Source organism: Arachis ipaensis, chromosome B6 (assembly GCF_059453495.1).
Source record: "Arachis ipaensis isolate K30076 ecotype BB chromosome B6, ASM5945349v1, whole genome shotgun sequence".
Taxonomy (NCBI): domain Eukaryota; kingdom Viridiplantae; phylum Streptophyta; class Magnoliopsida; order Fabales; family Fabaceae; genus Arachis; species Arachis ipaensis.
Window position 1 is genome coordinate 22,300,833 of NC_142441.1, and position 24,581 is coordinate 22,325,413.

A 24,581-nucleotide genomic window follows, 5' to 3' on the forward strand; every position below is an offset into this window, starting at 1 on the left:
CTAGTCCTTTCTTGGTCATCACTCTTCATCAATCCGAGCCATCCATCCTTGGCTTGCTCTCCACAATGGATTTCTGGCCCTTGATGCTTCATGATGATGATGATGACTTTTTCTGCTCCACTTTTACTTCCTTCCTCACGCAGCCATCCTAGCTACCTTCTGTGATGAGTGAACTCAAAAGTGGTGACAAGCCATCTCCTCCAAGATCTTCTTTCCTGCTGGCTGAATCTCCTTAACCATTTTTGGTATGGAGAAGCTAAGATCTCATCACCATATCTTTCCTTTCATGGTTGTAGATCTTAGCCACTGCATTTTTTATGTTTTCTTGCCATCATTGTGATGGTCTTGTAGCTTGCCTTCCCTTATTTTTGATAGCTCAAAGTCTCCATAGTTTGCTGTGTAAGGACCGAAAAGAAGGAAAGAGATGAGAGAAAGAGGTATGAAGAAAAGCAATCAAGTGAGTTTGAGTAAATTAATTAATGTGAGTTGCTTTTACTTCCCTTAGGTGGAGTAGCGTGTAGCATTGCTAATCACCATCAAATCAATTTGTCAATTTCTCTCTCATAGTTCCCATGTAATAAATGATAATTGAATGAATTTGAAATCCATCACATGGTTAAAGTTGAGATCCGTTGAAAGGTATAGGCAAATATCAACATTTGCTTTTCTGATGAGATATTTTCGGATCAAGCTTTGGGGCGTATAGCAAAATATGTTTAACTTGGGCTTGCAACAAGTAATGGATCAATTTGACCCAAAGACAAGAATAATAATTCAGCCACACAGAAACATTTTTGCTGAATGAATTCACACTTTAGGCTTGCATCATATCATTTAATATTCGGCCCAATAGTAAACCTACATCACAAATTATTAACTAACACATGTTACATGAAGATCATAATTAATAATTTTGTAATCAATTATTTCAATAATGTTTGTTCATCATCAAAATAAATCTGAGTTTTCCAAACTCATCAATCTCCCCCTTGATGACAAACATTATTAAAATTGAAATAGAAAGAATTTTAAAAAAATTAGAGTATAGAGTACTCCCTTTGAAGATTTGTTTTTCTCCCCCTTTCAAATTGTCACAAGACTCCCCCTTAATATATGCCATTCTTATCAAGGGAAGAACTAACCTGTAACAATTTTAATCAAGCTTCAAGTAACAATGTTATTTAGCATATACATTACATGATACTAAATGCTTGATTTATGAGCAGATTTGGATTGATAATCAAAACTCATTTGTTATCATAAATTGATTTTCTGCTCAAACTTTATACATATTAATTTAGTACAAAAAAAGATTTTCAAATATTTTCCAATCAAGATATCAGAGCAATATGATTATGGTAAGAAAAATATTTTTGAAACACACATGATCACATCAAACATGGCAGTTGTTATATTTTACACAGTTTAAAGAAACTGCCAAAAATAAGTTATCAAGCCATATCATGTTTACCAAGATGAATCATAATATTCTTATTTCAAAAGAGGCATGCATATTCATCAAGATAACTCAACAACTAGGCATTCATATAAACAAATGCATTCCTAAACATCATAAACCAAATGTATTTCCAGCAGCAGTAATCACAGCGCAACAAATCAAATATTATCAACATGCATCAAATATTGTCAACAACATGTATTCTTTTAACAAGGATGATCATGAATTTTCAAAGGAAAATTTCATCCTTGTTCATCCCCTGTTTTTCATTTCAATTTTCAGCACTTTCTCCCCCTTTTGTCATCAAAGGGGCACCTACAAGAAGATTTTAACATGGAAACACAATATGCAAAATATAACCCAAAAGTGTCTACAAAGTATCACAAAGTTATTGGTCCAACAGAAACCAGCCAAAACAAAGTACCAAATTGAGCCTAAGTGTGCCAATATCAAACAGTAAACATAAGTTTAATCATCAGAGAGATTAAAGTCAGATCCCTCGGCCCCTGCTTCACTACCCACTTCATCATCCAAGCTTTCTAGCATTAGACCGACCCTTTCTTGGCATTTCTTCCAGGTCGACTCATTTTCATATGCAAGTTTGCGTACAGACTTATGAAATTGAACCATGAGATCAGACATGTTTGAGAATTCTGACCGGCTCTCAAAGTCATCATCAGAAGCCATAGATTTCTTTCCCTTTTTAATAGCCCCGCCTCCTTTGATCATAGAGACTTTGTTCTCTACATCCTCGTTTGTTAAATCTACCTTAAAGTACTCAAAAATGCACGTGAGAAACATTCCGTAAGGTAAATTAGCCTTTTTTTTTTTTACTCTTTACAGACTCCCACATATGTCTAATCATGAGATAACTAAATGAAATAGAAGACGAAGTAACGAGAGCAAATATTATGAGACAATCAGATACGGTTACCCTGTTATGAGAGCCACTCTGTGGGGTAAGAATGTGAGTTATGATGCGGTGCAGCAGGGAGTTGGTTGGTCTAAGAGCCTTGTGAGTAGGAACAGTGTCGTCTAGTCCAGACAGATTCTCACAAATTTGATGAAGAACTTGCTTGTATGCGACCTCAACGAGCGCATCCCATTTGTGAGTCATATAAACCCTCGGCCCTTCATCAGTGTAACCAAGGGCAGAGCCAATAGTCTCAGCATTCAGAGTAATATGCACACGCTTCATGTAGGAGTGAAGACTACCATCAATCAATCTCAGATTCGCATAAAACTGTCTTACCAACCCTGGGTAAACCATTTTGTGAATGAGGAGCAATGGAGACCATTTGAGATTGTCAAACAGAGGATGTAAATCAATCCCTTTGGAGGCCAGAGAATCAAGATTCACCAAGTATGAGGGACACAGATGCCATTTTTCCAAAACCTCTTTGTGGAATTCATAGAATGCACATGTAGAAAACCTTGAAGGATCAAAATGAGAATGTGGCTTATGAAATTTGTTCTTGAAATTCATTGATCCAAGGTTTGCGGGTTCCCAGGTCTCATGAAGCACGAAACCTTTGGTTTTCTGAGAGCTTTTTCCAAACGCATGAGGGGTGGACTTTTTCGGTGGTGATGGAGGAGGTGATGTATGAGATTCCTCTTCCTCTTCCTCCATGCTTGGTTCCTTGTTCTTGTCACTTTTTCTCCTTCCAGAAGATTTCTGGGCTATAACTTTGTGCCTCATGGATTCAGTTTTCTTGGTGGAGGGTGAAGGAGAAGATGAAGAAGTGGAGTGAATGTATATGTGTGTATGTGTTTGGGGAGTGGAAGGCTTTTAAGAGAGACGAATTCTTTCATTCTTCCTTGGTGCTGTTTCCTTTTTCATTATGAGGAAGATGAATGGTGATGGAAGTTAGAGAGAGAGAGTTGGCCGAATGGTGAGGTGAGTGGAGGGAGGTTAGAGGGTCATTAAATGCTGATTGAAAAGAGATAGTGGAGGGAGTTATTAACCATTAAGGGCGCGGTTAATGACCAGGGAAGTTTAAAAAAAAAACTAAAAAGGAGTTTCCTTGAATCAAGGGATTAGTTGGAAGGAAAGATTTGATTTGACAACATGCTTCTTCCAACAAGATTTGATAAGACAACTAAGAGATTTTGTGATTTTATTTTTCAAAAAAATAAAGAACTAACAAAAACTGTTATGGTGGGGTCAAAGAAATTTGGTAGGGCTCATGAAAATTGAATTCTGCGTTGCCTCCCCCTTGATTATAGCCCTTCCATCATGTCCTCATTTTTATCTCGTCCAAACCTACGAGACAAAACTGAACAGAGTCAAACATTCACAAGTTATCAATAAAACTTAAATCAAACATTCCCAAACTTTTTCTCAAGGTGCAGAATCTGTCTTCACAGAGGGGTTTTATAAAAATATCAGCAATTTGGTCTTCAGATTTTACAAATTGAATATCAATAGTACCCTTTTGCACATGCTCCCTAATAAAATGATATTTTATCTCAATGTGTTTAGTTCTTGAGTGCAGAACAGGATTTTTTGAAATGTTTATAGCACTCATATTATCACAAAATAAGGGTATACTATTGATCTTTAATTTGTAATCTTCCAATTGTGTTTTTAACCAAATTAATTGAGAGCAACATACAGATGCGGAAATGTATTCTGCTTCAGCCGTGGATAAAGCCACTGTGGCTTGCTTCTTTCTTGACCACATGTTGAGTGAGCTTCCAAGGAAGCAACACATGTCGGATGTGCTCCGTCTATCCACTCTATCTCCCGCATAATCTGCATCACAAAACCCTACTGCACAAAAGTCATCAGATTTAGGATACCATAATCTAAAATTATAAGTCCCCTTAATGTATCTAATGATGCGTTTAACAGCAGTAAGATGAGATTCTTTTGGGTGAGATTGAAACCTTGAGCATACACCCACACTTTGGACAATGTCCGGTCTAGAGGAGGTAAGGTACATAAGTGAATCTATCATTCCTCTATACCTTGTTTCATCCACATCTTGGCTATCATCATCCTTTTCAAGTTTTATGTTAGGATGCATTGGTGTACCCATTGGTTTAGAATTTTCTAGGCCAAACTTTTTGATAAGTTCTTTTGCATACTTTCCTTGGTGAATAAAAGTACCACTAGGAGTTTGTTTGATTTGGAGGCCAAGAAAAAAAGTTAGCTCTCCCATTAAACTCATTTCAAACTCACTAGTCATAAGTTTTCCAAACTCTTCACACAAGGATACATTGGCCGATCCAAATACAATGTCATCAACATAAAATTGAACAAGGAGTATATCATCATTAGATGCTTTAATAAATAAAGTAGTGTCGGTAGTACCCCTTTGAAAATGATTTTCCAACAAGAAGGCACTAAGCCTTTCATACCAAGCTCTTGGAGTTTGTCTAAGACCATAAAGAGCCTTAGTTAGTTTGAAAACATGATTTCGAAACTCTTTATGTTCAAAACCGGGGGGTTGAGCCACATACACTTCTCTATCAATAAAGCCATTAAGGAAAGCACATTTAACATCCATTTGAAATATTTTGAAACCTTTATGGGCAGCATAGGCAAGGAGCAACCTAATTGCTTCCATTCTAGCTACCGGAGCAAAAGACTCATCGAAATCTATACCCTCTTCTTGATCGTAACTTTGGGCCACTAATCTAGCCTTGTTACAAACAACTTGTCCATCCTCACCAAGTTTATTTTTAAATACCCACTTAGTACCAGTAACTTTCTTACCATCCGGATGGGGTACTAGTGTCCAAACCTCGTTCTTGTCGAATTGAGCAAGCTCTTCTTGCATTGCTTTGACCCAAGATGGATCTTCAAGAGCTTGTTTGATATTGTTGGGCTCCATTTGTGACAAGAGGGAAAAATTGCTTGGTTCGGATTGCCTTTTGGTGGAAGATCTTGTTGTTACAGCTTGAGATGGATCACCAATGATGAAGTCATGAGGATAACCCCTCATGGATTTCCATTCTCTAGGCTTTCGGACAGGTGTTGAGCTTTGATGAGCTTCTGGTGGTCTCACTATTTCAGTTTCTCGTGCCTGCTAAGGGGATAAAATGGAAATGTCTCCTCCAATCTGACGAGACAAAACTGGACTGGCAGATTCTTTATTTTGAACGGATTTAGGATTTTCTTTACTTGTTCCGGCCTCTTCACCATCTGAATCATTATCTATCACAGCACTGGGAATTAAATTAGAATCACAAAAAGTAACATGTATGGATTCCTCTATGGTTCTATGCTCTTTGAGATAAACTCTATAGGCCTTGCTTGTGGTGGAATATCCAACAAACATTCCTTCATAGGATTTTGGATCAAATTTTCCAAGGTTTTCTTTATTGTTAAGCACAAGCATTTGCATCCAAAAACATGAAAGTACTTAAGATTTGGAGGGGTTCCTTTCCATAGCTCATAAGAGGTTTTCTTCAACCCTTTTCTAATGATTGTCCTATTCAAAATGTAACAAGCTGTATTTACAGCTTCAGCCCATAAAAATTTAGGAATCTCATTCTCACAAAGCATAGCCCCAGTCATCTCTTGAAGGCTTCTATTCCTTCTCTCAACCACCCCATTTTGTTGGGGGTTCTAGGGCATAAAAAGTTATGAGAAATTTCTAAGTCATCACAGAATTTTTCAAAATCTTGGTTTTCAAATTCTCTTTCATGATCACTTCTTAAATGGGCAATTTTTAAATCCTTTTCATTTTGAATTTTCTTGCAAAGAGTAGAAAAGGCATGGAAAGCATCATTTTTATGAGCAAGAAAAAGAACCCAACCAAATCTAGAGTAATCATCTACCACCACAATACCATAGTGTTTACCTCCTAAACTTTGAGTTCTTGTTGGTCCAAAAAGATCAATATGCAACATCTCTAATGGCCTTTTGGTTGAGATTCCATCTTTAGGTTTAAAGGAGGATTTTACTTGTTTGCCTAATTGGCAAGCATCACAAGTAAGATCCTTATCAAATTTAATTTTTAGAATTCCTCTAACCAGATTTTTCTTAACTAGCTTAGAAATTTGGTACATGCTTGCATGACCCAACTTTCTATGCCATAGCTATTTTTCAGATTCAAGAGATGTAAAGCATGTCACATTTTGTTCTTTTAGGTCCTCAAGAGTCAATCCATACACATTATTGCATCTTTTAGCTTCAAATAAAATATCCCCAGTTTTCTCACAAACAACCAAGCAAACAAACTTCCTAAAGATAACTTCAAAGCCTAAATCACACAATTGACTAACACTAAGTAAATTATGTTTCAAACCATGTACAAGAAGAACATCATTTATACAAGATGAAAAATTTTTACCAACTTTTCCAACAGCCACTATTTTTCCTTTTGCATCATCACCAAAAGTGACAAGTCCTCCATCATATTCATCAAGCTTTATGAAGAAGGTTGTCTTTTCGGTCATATGCCTAGAGCATCCGCTATCCATATACCACATATTTTCTTTCCGTTTGGATGCTAGGCACACCTACAAAACAAGTTCAAGTGACCTTAGGTATCCAAATTTTCTTGGATCCTTTCATGTTAAACCATCTCTTATGTCCTAAACCATTATAATCAAAAATAACTTTACAAACTTTATCACCAATCATTCTTTCACCAAAGAAACATTGTATAAGAAAGTGTCCATTTCAATTGCATAGTCTACAAAATCTTGGAGTTGCTGTTTTGTTAAAGTAGGTGGGGTCTTGAAATCTTGTATCATTAGAAGATGATGCAAAGTTTTCAAAATGAAATTTTTCAGCAGATTTATAAAACCCCAGCCCAGCCTTATCATAAAGAGGTTTTTGACTAGCCAAGATTTGATTCAGATTTTCAGAACTTTGAGTGAACATGGCTAAGTCTTCCTTAAGCCTCTTAACCTCTTTAAGCAACTCTTCATTCCTTTTAAAACAATCTACATATGCAAGAACGGAATGATCACTTTCACAACTCTTAATTTGGGCTTTTAACTGCTTATTTTCTTCAACAAGATCACAAGCAGTTTCGGCCTCCCTTACTTTTTCTTTAAGAAAACTGTTTTCAGCTTTAAGAATGGTGATTTGTTGTTCAAGTTCTTGATTTTCCAGCAGGAAGCATCTTATTTTTCAGAAAAGTGGTCTATCATAAGATGAAGATCTTCAGTGTTAGGGTTATGAAAGACTACCTGATCTATGTGATCTGCCATGAGACAAGGTTGTGACTTGGTCTCGGATTCCTCATCATCATCATCCGAGTCATTTTCCAAATCTTCCCATGAAGCCATCAGTCCCTTCTTCTTTCCTCTTTTTGGCTTCTCTTCCTTCTTTAACTTGGGACAATCAGATTTGAAATATCTCATTTCCTTGCAGTTGTAGCAAGTTACTTTGCTAGGTCTTTCTTCATTTTCCTTGAGCTGCTGCCTTTGCCTTTGAGCTTCACCATTTTTCTGAATTTTTTTGCAAACAACACAAATTCATTTTCAGATGAGTTATCACTGGATTCATCATCCAGAGGGTTAGTGACAGAAGAAAAAGCTATTCCTTTCTTTTTTGAATCTTTTTTCAAGTAGGTATTTTCAAAAGCAAGTAAATTTCCTCTCAAATCATCATAAGTCATAGAGTCAAGACCACTACTCTCAGAGATAATTAAAGCTTTTGTTTTCCACTTTTTTGTGAGACATCTCAACACTCTTTTCACTAGCACAGATTCAGGATACTTGATTCCCATAGCATCCAAGCCAACAATAATGGTGTTGAAGCGTTCAAACATCTCATCAATGGATTCTCCTTCCTTCATTGCAAACATTTCGTACTCTTTGTTTAGCATATCAATCCTGGTCTTTTTCACAATGGTTGTTCCTTCATGAGTAACTAGGAGTTTATCCCAGATTTTCTTTGCTGTTGTGCAACGTGATACCCGTCGGTACTCCTCAAACCTTTTTTCTATCTTCATCCGTCCAACTTGCTTCAGGTTTAAGAGAGACAACTCCTTTGGCACTTGTAACAGTTGGATATTGAGGACCTTCCAGGATGATCTTCCAAAGTTTGTAATCCACTGCTTGTACAAATATCTTCATCCTCTCCTTCCAATAAGTATAGTTTTTTCCATTGAAAAGAGGGGGTCTGTTACTTGATTGTCCTTCGGTCAGATTGTAGGACACCAAATTTGAACCACTGTTTTCTGCCATGAGGATCTTTACTCCAAGCTGCAAAGCTTGATCTCTTTGAGACCAAGCTCTGATACCAATTGATGGTTATCAGTGGCTAAGAGAAGGGGGGTTGAATCTTAGCCCCCTTTTTGCCTGATAATACTTCCTGACCTTTGAAACCAATTTTGAAAACTTCTTGTCTTTTTATCTCGTCACTAGCCACAAGACTTTTTTTTGTCTCGTCCCCAACCACGAGACTTTTCTTTTTGTCTCGTCACTTGACACGAGATATTTTTGGTTTTTGCTCCTGTGCAGTAGATACATAAATGGAGTAGAGAAGAGAGAAAATTACACCCAGATATATCCTGGTTCAGCTGCTAAGTGCAGTGCAGCCTACATCCAGTCTCCATCACAAACATGATGGAATTTCACTATAATCTTCCTGATTACAATCTGTAAAGTGCTAACCCAACTTACAAGGAGATTCCCACAGAATCATGAAACACAACATAGATGAACAAAGGAACTCTAAGGACATCTATGGCTTTTTCTTTTACTTTTGCACTCTCTGCCTTTTTCAACTCTATGGCTTTTTCATACAAACCTCACTGTTTGCCTTTTTTCCATGAGACTCAAGACATGACAAAATTAAATAGAAAAATTATAAAATAGAATACATTGAAGGAGAAGAAAATCTGTTAGCTCAGGTAGCTCTAAGAATCATGTGCCTTGCACTCTCACACTTTCTCCTTACTCCAAACCGTGGCTGTTCTCTCTTTTTATAGAAGAGGGAAGCCTCCACCTTTGAAGCTAAAAAACCAAGCCAACTTCTTCTTCTCCAAGTAACAAAACCGGTTCGGCCAGAGAGAGAGAAGAGATAATCCATGCAATAACCAACATGCAATTACCTCTAGTCCTTTCTTGGTCATCACTCTTCATCAATCCGAGCTCTTCATCCTTGGCTTGCTCTCCAAGATGGATTTCTAGCCCTTGATGCTTCATGATGATGATGACTTCTTCTACTCCACTTTTGCTTCCTTCTTCACGCAGCCACCCTAGCTACCTTCTGTGATGAGTGAACTCAAAAGTGGTGACAAGCCATCTCCTCCAAGATCTTCTTTCCTGCTGGCCGAATCTCCTTAACCATTTTTGGTATGGAGAAGCTAAGATCTCATCACCATATCTTTCCTTTCATGGTTACAGATCTTAGCCACTGTATTTTTTATGTTTTCTTGCCATCATTGTGATGGTCTTGTAGCTTGCCTTCCCTTCTTTTTTATAGCTCAAAGTCTCCATGGTTTGTTGTGTAAGTGATGACAAGTCATCCTAGCCTATTTTAACTAGTCTTTTCCTTTTGTTTTCATTAGAATTATGCACTTTCTTGAACCATAAGCAAGCTAATTGAGTAGATTTTCATGTTTCCTTTGATTTAATCAACCATGTATGAATTCATGCCATTTCATGAGGTTTTATGCTATAATTGTTGCATATTATGATAGAATGAATATCTCATGATTATGAGCATAGCTTTGATGTGTTTGGTTGATTAATGATAGGTGAAGAAAGCTTGGAGAAAGGTTGAAGCAAGAAGGAATAGCTAGGAGTAAAGAGAAGACAATGGAATAAGTGAAATTGAACCAGGAAGCAAAAAGCTGGACCTAAAGTTAGCATCAAACTTTTGCACAAACTTTTGGTTGAAAAGTTAGCCCCAACGTTAGCCCCCTAACTTGGAGGCTAACGTTGGAACTTGAAAATCACTCCCTGGGTACCAAAAGTTTGCGCCAATGTTAGCCCCCTAACTTGGTGGCTAATGTTGGCACATGAAATTCACCCCAGGGCACCAAAAGTTTGCGCCAACGTTAGCCCCCTAACTTTGAGGCTAACGTTGGCATGAAGAAAACCTCCCTGGGCACCAAAAGTTTGCGCCAACGTTAGCCCCCTAACTTTTGGGCTAACGTTGGCGCCACACACCACAACAGCTTGAAGGGGTATACTTCCAACAAGAATAACTTGAGCTACAGAGCTCCAAATGAGGTGATTCAAGAAGCATTGGAAAGTAGGAATCAAGAGCTTTCCAAGCATATATGGCACTGCATGGTGGACACTAAAATTGAGGGAGAAAACTGCCCCGCAATGTGCATAAATGAACATGGTGGCAACCTGCAGTGAGGCCACTTGACCTCTGCACCTTCAATGGAGTATAACTCGAGCTGTAGAGCCCCAATTGATGTGCTTCCAAAGGCATTGGAAAGTAGACATTCAGGGCTTTCCAACAATATATAATAGTATGGGGGTGGACAATACGTTTGAGCCTCCAGAACTGGCGTTTTCGCCAACGTTTGAGGCAAACGTTACCTCAAACGCTGCACACCAAAGCCAGCGACCATGCCCTCTTCAAATGATCATAACTTGAGTTGTAGATGTCCAATTGAAGTGATTCCAAGTGGGTTAGAAATCTGACATTCAGAGCTTTCCAACCATATATGATAGTCTATATTGGACATAAAATTAGCAACATGACAAGAGGATAACGTTGGCACATGAAAATCACAAGGGGAGGAGCAAAAGTTTGCGCCAACGTTAGCCCCCTAACTTGGTGGCTAACGTTGGCGCCACAAGTGCACAAGGTAAAGCCAACGTTGGGGCCAAAGTTAGACCCCTAACTTTGGCACCAACGTGAGTATCAGCAAAGTGGTGTTAGCTGATATGAAAAGTTGGAGCAAAAGTTAGACCCCTAACTTTTGCTCAAACTTTTGGTCCAACTTTTGAAAAACTCAAACCCGGTTCAATTGGTTCACTTTGGTTCTTCTCCAAACTTTAAGAGCAATCAACCAAGGCCTCTTTCAACCCAATTCCACCAAGAGCAAAGGCCCAACTCAAGGCTTGAAGATCATTTGAAGAAAGTGTATAAATAGAATAGAATTCAAGTTCTTTGGGGAGTTTTCTTTTGGAATTTTCATAATAGTTTTCGGAGAGCTTTTGATATTGAGTGTTCTTTAATTTCTTGTCTTGGGGAAGGAGAATTCACTTCTCTTCCTCTCAGTTTTATTGCTTTCAATTTCAATTACAATTGTCTTGGATCTTGGGTTGGAGAATTGAAGAAATTCTATTTCAATCTCATCCTTGGATCTCTCTGCTTTACTCACTGTTTAATTGAATTTAATTTTCTGCTAATTGCTCTTCATCTCTTTTCTTGCAATTTACTTTTCCCTTGCAATTGTTCTTGTTGGATCTAGGAAGGCATTGAGATCTAGACTTGGTTTTCTAGTCTCTGGGTCCTGAGATCTGATTTCCCATTTCAATTCTCTGATTACTGCTTTATATGTTCATTTACTTTTCTGTTTCGAATCCGATTCAATCCCAATTCCCTTTTACTCTTCTGTTTAATGAAATTTTACTTTTCCTTGTTTAAATTCTGCAAGTCCAATCCCCAATTCCCTTTACAATTCCAGCCGTTTACATTTCTTGCACTTTAATATTCCGCAATTTACATTTCTTGCACTCTAAGTTTCTGCTATTTAATTTCTTGTTTTTTAAGATTCAGCACTTTAATTCCCTATTCTCTTTACTTCCATGCAATTTAATTTCTGCAAATCACAAAACACTCAACCAACTCTTGATTCACTTGACTAAATCAACCACTAAACTAAAATTGCTCAATCCTTCAATCCCTGTGGGATCGACCTCACTCCCGTGAGTTTTTATTACTTGATGCGACCCGGTGCACTTGCCGGTTAGAATTGTGTGTTTTGGGAGAAATTTATTTTTCACCAAAATTACTCATCAAGTTTTTGGCGCCGTTGCCGGGGATTGATTAGATTGACAATGATTAAGTGAGGTGGTAGTTTAGATCAAGCAATTTTTCTTTTCGGTTTCTTTAATTTTTGACTAACCCACTAACTGTTTGAATTTTTGCTTAAGCTAACTCAAACTTCATTCTAGCAATAGATTGAAGTGTCACTGGTTTTTGTGTGTTTCTTGTGTTTTGCTTGTATGTCAGATGCAAGAAGAGAAGCAAGAGAAAAAAATGTTGCTGGAGAGGAAGAATCAGATGAAGAATATCATGAATTGGAGGAACACTCAACAAATCCAACAAATCCACCAGTGAGAATGGCCAACAACAATGGTCAACCCCAGAGGAGAGTCTTGGCTTCATATACACTTGCTAATCCAAGGCATTTTGGGAGTAGCATCCTTACCCCAAATGTCGATGCAAATAACTTTGAATTGAAGCCCCAACTCATCACCTTGGTGCAGAACAACTGTTCCTATGGAGGAGGCCCCTTGGAAGATCCAAACCAGCATCTATCCACCTTCCTGAGGATATGTAACACAGTGAAGACCAATGGTGGGCATCCTGACAGTTACAAATTGCTGCTATTTCCATTTTCCCTCAAAGACAAAGCCACTCAATGGTTGGAGTCATTTCCAAGAGATAGCATCAACAACTGGGATGATCTAGTAACCAAGTTTCTTGCCAAGTTTTACCCACCTCAAAGAGTTATTAGATTGAAGACTGAAGTTCAAACATTTACTCAGATGAATGGAGAGTCATTGTATGAAGCATGGGAGAGATACAAAGCTTTACTCAGGAAGTGTCCACCAGAGATGTTTAATGAATGGGATAAACTCCAAAATTTCTATGAAGGACTGACAATGAAAGCTCAAGAGGCACTTGACTATTCAGCAGGAGGCTCAATGCAACTCATGAAGACAGCTGAAGAAGCTCAGAACCTCATTGACATGGTGGCTAACAACCAATATTTCTTTGGCCATCAGAGACAACACCAACCATCACTAAGGAAAGGAGTGTTAGAAATGGAAGGGGTTGACACCCTCCTAGCTCAAAACAAGATAATGTAGCAGCAGATTCAAGAACAATTTGAGCAGATGGCTAAAAAGATTGATAGTTTACAAGTTGCAGCAGTGAATACAAGCCAACCATCAACCACATGGGGACAAAATGAAGAAAACCAGGAAAATCAACAGCAGGAACAACCTCAATATGTGCACAACCAAGGCTCATGCCAAAATGAGGTTTATGGTGACACCCACAAACCATCCTGGAAGAACCATCCAAATCTCAGATGGGGAGATAACCACACCCACAGCCAGCAACCGTGGTAGAAAAACTCAAACCAAAACAACTCAAGAAACACAACTTACTCAAACCACAACCAGCAAAACGCTAATAATAATCAATACAAGAAACCACAAAATACATATCAACCACCCCACCACAATCCACAAACTCATCAAAATAGCATTTCCGCACCAACATCTAACCCCCAAAACTACCACACTACCCCTACAAATAACTTCCAGCAACCACATTCCACCCCCATCATACCACCAATAGACCATCATGAAAGTAGAATTTCAAGTCTTGAGGCAGCCATACAAGCAATTGCTCAGTCCACTCAAAGCTTGGTCAAAATGCAAGAGAGAAATGAAGCCACCATGAAGAGCCTTGAACGACAAGTGGGACAATTGGCCAAACAAGCTGAACGGCCAACCAATGTTCTCCCAAGTGATACAATCTCCAATCCAAAGGACAAAGGAAAAGCTACAAAGTGGGAGGAGTGCAAAGCAATCATAGTGGGAAGTGAAAAGACTAGGGAGAAGGAAGCCATCAATCAAGAAGAACAGAACAGAGAAGTTCCACAAGAAGAGACAGAAGAGAGAAGTGAAGAGGAGAGAACGACCAAGAATGCAAAAAGCTCAAAGAAAGATGTGGACATCCTTGAAACACAGCTACAAGAGAAGAAGGAAGGGATGAAGCCATATATCCCTAAACTTCCATATCCTCAAAGATTCAAAAAAGAAAACGAGGATAAGCAATACTCAAAGTTCCTGAACATATTCAAGACACTCAGCATCAATATTCCGTTCTTAGAAGCACTTGAACAGATGCCATTATATGCCAAATTTATGAAAGAAGTGCTAACAAAGAAAAGACCCTTGAAGGAAGGACAGATTATTGAAATGACAATGGAGTGTAGTGCTATTCTCCAAAGAGGTTTACCAGAGAAGAAGGAGGATCCTGGAAGGTTTTATATACCTTGTACCATAGGAAACATAACTATTGAGAAATCATTCTGTGACCTTGGTGCAAGTATAAACTTGATGCCTCTATCTCTTATGAGGAAGCTTAAAATTTCTGAGCTGAAGTCCACATGAATAGTTCTCCAAATGGCTGACAAGTCCATTCAACGAGCACTTGGAGTTGTAGAGAATGTGCTGGTAAAAGTGGGAAAATTCCTTCTCCCAGTTGATTTTGTCATCCTAGATATGGAGGAGGATCCTAACACCCCCATCATCCTAGGGAGGCCTTTTCTTGCTACAGGCAGAGCACTGATAGATGTTGAAAAAGGGGAATTGTTGCTGAGAGTACATGACGAGCACCTAGCATTCCATGTTTTTAAAACCCCACATGAGCCCACTCAAGAAGAAGAGTGTATGGAGGATAAGGCCAGAGATCAAAGTTTGAAGGAGGTAGTCAATGAGTTAGCTCCAAGACTTCCGAATCCATGCTTAAAAGAAGTAGAGATGGTGCAACAGACCAAAGAAATCAAGGAGGAACTAGATCCAAAACCTCCAGATGAGAAATTCAATATCTCAGATAAGGAACCACCAAGGCAGAGGGTATCTTTTGAGAAAGAAAAGAAGGAGAGGCCAAGAGGGTGGAGAAACAAGAAGATCCCTACTGAAGGCTTTTCACCAGGGGATAAAGTAGTGTTAAACACCCAACCAATGAAGGTGTCCCCACAATCATCCGAATACTACACTGTAAACCGGGTTCTTTCACTTGAACACCTAGAGATCATCAAAGAGGAGACCGGAAGGAGGTCCACAGTAAGAGGAGAAAAGCTGAGGCGCTATGATTTTCAACCCCCATGATCTAAGTGGATTGATGTCAAGCTAATGACAATAAAGAAGCGCTTGTTGGGAGGCAACCCAACCTGAGGTAGTTCACTTCTCATAGCTATTTCAATAAAAGGGTTAATTAGACTTATCTATATTGCAAGGAGCTAAGTTTGGTGTTGCACACCAAAATAAATTAAGAGAGAATGAAAGATTCTAAGTTTGGTGTTCCACCAAATTCTCATTTAAAAGCACATTCTCACCTTCTGCATACATGGATGCTAGCTCCGAGTAATCAGATAAACTAATTAACCAATTGTTTACTTTTTAGTTTTTCTAGTTTTTATTGTCTTTAACAAAGATAGGAGGATTTCACATATAGTTATTTTGATGCATGAGAAAGGTGGCAAGGAACTAAGTTTGGTGTTCACACACCAAAGTAAGTTCAAAAGCCTATAAGAAAATTCTGCACACTAACAAGTTACCTAAGGGCTTGAGAAATAAGCAACTTCCATGAACTTTATAGGAATTCAATCACTCTCTTGGAAGGGTTACATACCATCAGCTGAGAGTAAGAAGAAGAAGCCACCAAGAGGTTGTATTGTCACTTAATTCTATCAGCATTGAACTGTTCTAATTTGGAAGTTTGAGAGTTACCATTGCAACAGTAACTGTTAGTTCAGTCATTTTGCATCTTGAGTGTTCTAGTTGAAATAAGTATGCTAGCTTAAGTATGTGCTTGTGTGTTCACTTAACAAAAAGCATGCTTTGTCCCCTGCATTTTCAATTCAATAAAAGAAATGTTTGAATGAGAAGTAAGATAGTCTCTGTTAGATAGAAGTAGAATAAAAGTAAGTGGTGGTATGTGTGTGATTGTACAATAGCTTACTTTTAGTGAATAAAGAGCTAGGATATCTCCTTCTAAGTAAAGAGTGGCCTACTGTCTATGAATCTCAATTAAATAAAAAATTCCTTGGTTAGAAAGAAAAACAAAAAGAAAGAAAGAAAAGAGATAGCCAAAAAGTGGCAGAACAAAAGGAAACAAAAAGAAACAAAGCTGGACACCAATAGCTTGAACTTTAAAATATATGCCTGTGGTGTCTTTGTACTAGGATCTGCTTGGATTAGTAAGCTCTTAGGAGTGCATCAACACTCGGTGACTTGGGTTAACTAATCCGGGATCATCAGCTGAAAGTCCACTATCAAGAGCAACCTAACTACAAGGCATTTAGTAACCCAAAGAGGTGCTGGGCATCAATGTTTTAAGAAGGAATGTGAGCCAAGTGTCTATGGTGAATAATGTGTCAAGCATAAAGAAAAGGAAATGAACTTGCTACACATGACACTCAAATAAAGCTTATAAACAAAGTAATAGCCAAGGATAAAGGAATAATGAGAGGTCATAGCAGTATGTTACTTGAAGCTTGAAGGAGACTTTCTAGGCCTAGGAGTCAATAAGAAGTGAGCATTTACATATCCACACAAAATCCCATGAACTATCAATAATACTCTGCTAGCATAAACATCCTCTTCCATTTCATTCTTTCTTCTCAATAAATCTTTTCTTGCTTGGGGACAAGCAAGCTTTAAGTTTGGTGTTGTGATGACAAGTCATCCTAGCCTATTTTAACTAGTCTTTTCCTTTTGTTTTCATTAGAATTATGCACTTTCTTGAACCATAAGCAAGCTAATTGAGTAGATTTTCATGTTTCCTTTGATTTAATCAACCATGTATGAATTCATGCCATTTCATGAGGTTTTATGCTATAATTGTTGCATATTATGATAGAATGAATATCTCATGATTATGAGCATAGCTTTGATGTGTTTGGTTGATTAATGATAGGTGAAGAAAGCTTGGAGAAAGGTTGAAGCAAGAAGGAATAGCTAGGAGTAAAGAGAAGACAATGGAATAAGTGAAATTGAACCAGGAAGCAAAAAGCTGGACCTAAAGTTAGCATCAAACTTTTGCACAAACTTTTGGTTGAAAAGTTAGCCCCAACGTTAGCCCCCTAACTTGGAGGCTAACGTTGGAACTTGAAAATCACTCCCTGGGTACCAAAAGTTTGCGCCAACGTTAGCCCCCTAACTTGGTGGCTAACGTTGGCACATGAAATTCACCCCTGGGCACCAAAAGTTTGCGCCAATATTAGCCCCCTAACTTTGAGGCTAACGTTGGCATGAAGAAAACCTCCCTGGGCACCAAAAGTTTGCGCCAACGTTAGCCCCCTAACTTTTGGGCTAACGTTGGCGCCACACACCACAACAGCTTGAAGGGGTATACTTCCAACAAGAATAACTTGAGCTACAGAGCTCCAAATGAGGTGATTCAAGAAGAATTGGAAAGTAGGAATCAAGAGCTTTCCAAGCATATATGGCACTGCATGGTGGACACTAAAATTGAGGGAGAAAACTGCCCCGCAATGTGCATAAATGAACATGGTGGCAACCTGCAGTGAGGCCACTTGACCTCTACACCTTCGATGGAGTATAACTCGAGCTGTAGAGCCCCAATTGATGTGCTTCCAAAGGCATTGGAAAGTAGACATTCAGGGCTTTCTAACAATGTATAATAGTATGGGGTGGACAATACGTTTGAGCCTCCAGAACTGGCGTTTTCGCCAACATTTGAGGCAAACGTTACCTCAAACGCTGCACACCAAAGCCAGCGACCATGCCCTCTTCAAATGATCATAACTTGAGTTGTAGATGTCCAATTGAAGTGATTCCAAGTGGGTTAGAAAGCTGACATTCAGAGCTTTCCAACCATATATGATAGTCTATATTGGACATAAAATTAGCAACATGACAAGAGGATAATGTTGGCACATGAAAATCACAAGGGGAGGAGCAAAAGTTTGCGCCAACGTTAGCCCCCTAACTTGGTGGCTAACGTTGGCGCCACAAGTGCACAAGGTAAAGCCAACGTTGGGGCCAAAGTTAGACCCCTAACTTTGGCACCAACGTGAGTATCAGCAAAGTGGTGTTAGCTGATATGAAAAGTTGGAGCAAAAGTTAGACCCCTAACTTTTGCTCAAACTTTTGGTCCAACTTTTGAAAAACTCAAACCCGGTTCAATTGGTTCACTTTGGTTCTTCTCCAAACTTCAAGAGCAATCAACCAAGGCCTCTTTCAACCCAATTCCACCAAGAGCAAAGGCCCAACTCAAGGCTTGAAGATCATTTGAAGAAAGTGTATAAATAGGATAGAATTCAAGTTCTTCGGGGAGTTTTCTTTTGGAATTTTCATAATAGTTTTCGGAGAGCTTTTGATATTGAGTGTTCTTTAATTTCTTGTCTTGGGGAAGGAGAATTCACTTCTCTTCCTCTCAGTTTTATTGCTTTCAATTTCAATTACAATTGTCTTGGATCTTGGGTTGGAGAATTGAAGAAATTCTGTTTCAATCTCATCCTTGGATCTCTCTGCTTTACTCACTGTTTAATTGAATTTAATTTTCTGCTAATTGCTCTTCATCTCTTTTCTTGCAATTTACTTTTCCCTTGCAATTGTTCTTGTTGGATCTAGGAAGGCATTGAGATCTAGACTTGGTTTTCTAGTCTCTGGGTCCTGAGATCTGATTTCCCATTTCAATTCTCTGATTACTGCTTTATATGTTCATTTACTTTTCTGTTTCGAATCCGATTCAATCCCAATTCCCTTTTACTCTTCTGTTTAATGAAATTTTACTTTTCCTTGTTTAAATTCTGCAAGTCCAATCCCCAATTCCTTTTACAATTCCAGCCGTTTACATTTCTTGCACTTTAATATTCCGCAATTTACATTTCTTGCACTCTAAGTTTCTGCTATTTAATTTCTTGTTCTTTAAGATTCAGCACTTTAATTCCCTATTCTCTTTACTTCCATGCAATTTAATTTCTGCAAATCACAAAACACTCAACCAACTCTTGATTCGCTTGACTAAATCAACCACTAAACTAAAATTGCTCAATCCTTCAATCCCTGTGGGATCGACCTCACTCCCGTGAGTTTTTATTACTTGATGCGACCCGGTGCACTTGCCGGTTAGAATTGTGTGTTTTGGGAGAAATTTATTTTTCACCAAAATTACTCATCAGTAAGGACCGAAGAAAAGGAAAGAGATGAGAGAAAGAGGTATGAAGAAAAGCAATCAAGTGAGTTTGAGTAAATTAATTAATGTGAGTTGCTTTTACTTCCCTTAGGTGGAGTAGCGTGTAGCATTGCTAATTACCATCAAATCAATTTGTCAATTTCTCTCTCATAGTTCCCATGTAATAAATGATAATTGAATGAATTTGAAATCCATCACATGGTTAGAGTTGAGATCAGTTGGAAGGTATAGGCAAATATCAACATTTGCTTTCCTGATGAGATATTTTCGGATCAAGCTTTGGGGCTTATAGCAAAATATGTTTAACTTGGGCTTGCAACAAGTAATGGATCAATTTGGCCCAAAGACAAGAATAATAATTGAGCCACACAGAAACATTTTTGCTGAATGAATTCACACTTTGGGCTTGCATCATATCATTTAATATTCGGCCCAATAGTAAACCTACATCACAAATTATTAACTAACACATGTTACATGAAGATCATAATTAATAATTTTGTAATCAATTATTTCAATAATGTTTGTTCATCATCAAAATAAATCTGAGTTTTCCAAACTCATCAAAATTAATTTAATTATTTTGAATAAAATAATTTCTAAAAATAAGGAACTCTAATTAATAAAATAAATTATAACTTATTTATATTTAGATTTTCAAAAATATGGGTCATTACAATTCTCTTGGGTTGAGGGTTTCCTGACGTTCCCTCCCCACTAGTACCACCCGTTCTATCTTGTCGTGGGGGTATTACTATTGCACGGTCATCGTTGTGAGGTTCTGGTTCTGGTTCTTATTCAGATACCGTACGTCTATCTTCAAACTGATCGTCCTCCATGGTTGGGTGTAGACTTCCAGGTCCTCGGCAACGGCACTAATGTTTTGAAAATTACCTGAAACTGGGTTGCTTTGGACTTGAACGTAACGTCCAAGCGCCTTTGAATAGTATGTCCGACGTCTTCTCCAACGAGGGTGAATCCGTCCGAGTTGTTTATGAAGAGGTGAGGGATGGTACCTGCAAGGGACTCCGATGCTTAAGTTAGTAAGGGTTTAAGTAGGTTTTTAGTATATTGGATTCTGAATATACCTAAGGATGTCAATGTATTTATAGTAGAATAGATAACTACCTCTTAGAGTAGTTCCACCTTTGTTGGTAGATAACCGTTTCTTTTTTCTAGGAAAGTCGTTGAGATCTCCCTTCTAGATGAATTGGAAATATCTTAAGAGTCGGTTACTTATTTAGATAAGTAGGTCCAGACTCTTGTCGTTGTGTCCGACCTTTACAAGGTTGAATAGATATTAGGTGGATTGGTTCTCTTAATTGAGCATTATTCATTTTGGGTCTGGCTATATTTTTCGGACCAAAGTACGAACAGATATTATCAACTATGATTATATGCAAAAAATATTAATAATAATATCAACTTATGAATGTATTATAGTATTTTAGGAGTTTATCACACGACATATAATGAGCTAATTGTTTACTAAATTAAAATAAAGGATTGTCGTCATCAACTAAATTTTTTAAATAATTGCAAAACATTAATAAGGACAGTAGAAAAAAAATAATAAAAGACATAAGATTATATATGAGAGGAAATAAAAATAAATATGTGAAGTGAATGTTAGTTTATATAATAAATATGAGTAAAAATGACAATAAAAGGAGAGAAAAAATTAGTTTTTATTAAAAAATTTATATTTATTAAGAGAAATTATATTATTATTAAAGAAATAGAATAATCTACATAAAAATAAAAATAAAAAGTAAAAAATAAAAAATAGAGAAAAAAAAAAGACTAAACACTACTACATAAGAAGAATAAAAAGTGATATGATAATAAAAAATTTATAAAATGATAATTTTACTAAAATATTTATGTGTCAATATTAGAAGTTATTTAATATGTCAAAAATTTATTATGTCGTTATTAAAATTTTTATTTTATATATTTTAAATAAATAAATAAATTTTTATAAAATAAAGTTTATTCTCTAAATATGATATATAATATTAGAATTTAGACTATTAATATGAATTAACATTCTTTATATTATAAAATTTTAAAGATTAGATAATTTATTAATGTGTAAAATTGTGATATTAATGCCAAATTAATTACATAGATGTTATTTTTTACGGTACTTCAAATATAATTTTAAGTAGGGATGTCAACGGGACATGGCGAGGGCGGGGGCGGGGGCAGGGGATGCCTCCCTACTTTCCATCCCCGCCCTCAGATTTGCTCTCCATCCCCGTCTCCATTCTCCACTGTGGGGGAATATTGCTCCCCATCTCCATTTTCCACGGGCCCATTTCCCATGAGGACCCCATTTTTCATCTATCTGATAGTTCTAACTAATTATTAATTTTCATATGATTAGAGCTGCAAGTATCCATCATATACAAAAACAGCAAGATTTTATACCAAAAGTCTAAATGACACGATGGTGACTACTTTTGAAATGACACAGTTGGGGGACGCAACGACGAGCTAAAGGACAAAGTAGTGGACGAGGTAGGAGACGCGGCAACAAAGAGGAGAATGGACACGACGGCAGAGTTACGAAAAGGAACGTCGCAAATAGAAAGCACGACGCGGTGAGGGTGATGGCACGGTGAGGTGTGACGATGCGGTGAGAAGGGAGAGTGGCGAGGGGGTGGTTGCAGAGAGGTTGGATGGAGTATGAACAACGTTAGAGATCTCTAAATTGAAGAAGGGTTATATAAATGAAGATTAGGAGTTGTGTGTGTGTGTACGGACGCGTGTGTGCGTGTGTGCGTGTGTGAGAAATGACTAAATGACTAAAAAATATAGATGAGAAATAAACTATTAAGGATAATTTAGTAAATTTATAAATTTCGGAGAATAGCGGAGACGGGACGGGAATCCCCGCTCGGGTCCCTACGCTTGCCTCGGGAGAATTTTGTCCTCCATCCCTATCTTTGCAAAAAAAAATTTTCACAGTCGAATTTCCATTCGGAACAGTCCCCGCAGAGATCCCCGCATCTCGGAGAGTTTTGCCATCTCTAAATCTAAGAAAGATGTTTTTTTTTCTATGTTGTTGTAATATATGGCATGAAAATCTATCTATTTATCTTTGTATGTATGTATCTATTTATCTATTTATCTATGTTTATTATATAAAAATGGATGCAAATCTTTTATAGAATGAGTTTAAGCCACATTAGTCTTTGTGATTGTGCCACATCAACTGTTTTACATAAATGATAATTTTATAATTTTATAATATAAAAGTTAATAATTTCTACATAATAATATTACAAAACTTTTTTTTTTCTCCAGGCTTCTCGATCTGAATATCACAATATCTTTTTTATGTATCATGTCTTTACTTTTATGTTGCTTTGTTGGTCTCTTTCTTCTCTTTTTTTTTGGTTAAAGTAAATTATAATGTTAATTTATGATGTTAATTTGCAACTTCTAATAATATTTATCAGCTGGAGTGGAAAAAATCTTGGAGAAATTTGCACGCACTACTGAGACTACATCCTTAGTTTTTAGGTGTTTTTTTTTTTATCTATTTTTTAGTGTTTTTTTCCTTTCTTTTCAATCTCATGTCGCTAAAAAACATAAAATTTTAATCTCATTAATTAATTAAATTTAAAACTTATCATTACTAAATTTAGTTAAAAAAATAACGGTTAAATATATTTAATATCTATACTAAAACTATAATAATAATTTTTAATTACAAATATTTAAAATATATAGTGTAAATATTTTTAATAATTTTCTCTTGATATTAATACTCTATTTCATAATCTCTCAAATGAATTGTTTAAAACATATTCAAACACGTTTAGTTTTAGTCACAAAAAAAAAACACGTTTAGTTTTGGCACAACATCATTTATTTAGAGTTAAATCTTAAAGTGGCCCCTAGAGTTGTACTCGAGGCTTATAGTGGTCCCCAAAATTAATAATTACTTAATTATCTCCTCGAACTTGCATTTCAGAACTCATAATAATCTCTCAAACAATTTTCGTCAGCTAGGCTCATCGGAAAGCACATGTGGCATCGCTGACATGCTTGGGCTATTTGATGTGGAAGAGAAAATTTTTTAGTGGCCATTTGGTCCTGAATCTTTTTGAAAAATTCTAATCCCTAAATTTGATGAAATTCAGTGATCTTGGTCTTTTCTCTTCTCCTCTTCCCTGTCACGATCTGCGCTACCACCAAAAACTCCACTTTCACCTCAACTACACGTGCCGCCTCTGGTGAATTTCTCACCCCTAAGTCCCGTGTCAGTGTCACCACCAAAATATTCAATGCATAGTAGATAAAATCTTACAATATGCTTATTTTCTTGCTGAAGACCAGTATGACAATTATGTTATTCAAGTTGGTCATGTACTTAAGGCAACTATAATTTGCTCTTATCCCCTTTAAAATATTTGTTATTTTTAATTGATATTTTGATGTTTAATTTATAAATATAGATCTCTTTTCTTCAATTTTTGGGTTAGTTATTTATCAGTTAATATTGTCTTTTAACATTGCATTACAATATAATTTCTTTTCTTTTGTAGTTTATGATGTATTTGAAGTCTATTATCTTATTAAATTTTTTCTCATATTTTGGACTCTATATGATAAACATGTTTGATATCTTTGTAGTCTAATTTTAAATCTGTGGATGCACATCTCCAATTTCTATTTTGAAAAGTGTTAGTTATATATTCAAACTTTGTACCAGAGTGGAGAGATTATTTTTGTTACTAAAGCGAGACAATAAATCTCTAGTTATTGTCATATGCAAAGTAAAAGTAGCACTATAATTACAATATTGATCTATGTATTTATCTCTTTTGACTTTCTTTCTCTGTCTCTATTTAGTGTTTTTTTCCTTCTGTTTTTCTTTTATTTGAATCAAATGCTTGAATTGAAATTACAGCATATTATAGAAAAAAGAACACCACATGAAAAGAGTCAAATTTTAAGTAAGTTTACTGGAAGTATTGTGCAATTCGTAAGTATAGATATAATGTTATTGAGAAGTGCTGGGAGCATGATAATGAGATTGAG